Source organism: Bison bison, unplaced genomic scaffold (genome assembly GCF_000754665.1).
Source record: "Bison bison bison isolate TAMUID 2011002044 unplaced genomic scaffold, Bison_UMD1.0 scf7180017864537, whole genome shotgun sequence".
Classification (NCBI taxonomy): domain Eukaryota; kingdom Metazoa; phylum Chordata; class Mammalia; order Artiodactyla; family Bovidae; genus Bison; species Bison bison.
In genome coordinates this window covers 2336722-2337007 of record NW_011495085.1, presented here as the reverse complement: position 1 = coordinate 2337007, position 286 = coordinate 2336722, and the positions used below count along the sequence as shown (strand labels likewise).

The 286-nt window shown below is 40.9% G+C and overlaps 1 pseudogene; it reads right to left on the bottom strand.

The window, feature by feature from the left end:
* LOC104982697 overlaps window positions 1-286 on the bottom strand; it is a 17116-nt pseudogene that overhangs the window by 1391 nt on the left and 15439 nt on the right.

The window sequence follows — 286 nt, the reverse complement described above, 5'->3', positions numbered from 1 at the left end:
GCGGGCATATTGAGTACAGCACTTTCACAGCATCATCTTTTAGGATTTGGAATAGCTCAACTGGAATTCCATCACCTCTACTAGCTTTCTTCATAGTGATGCTTTCTAAGGCCCACTTGACTTAACATTCCAGGATGTCTGGCTCGAGGTCAGTGATCACACCATCGTGATTATCTTTTTTGTACAGTTCTTCTGTTTATTCTTGCCACCTCTTCTTAATATCTTCTGCTTCTGTTAGGTCCATACCATTTCTGTCCTTTATCAAGCCCATCTTTGCATGAAATGT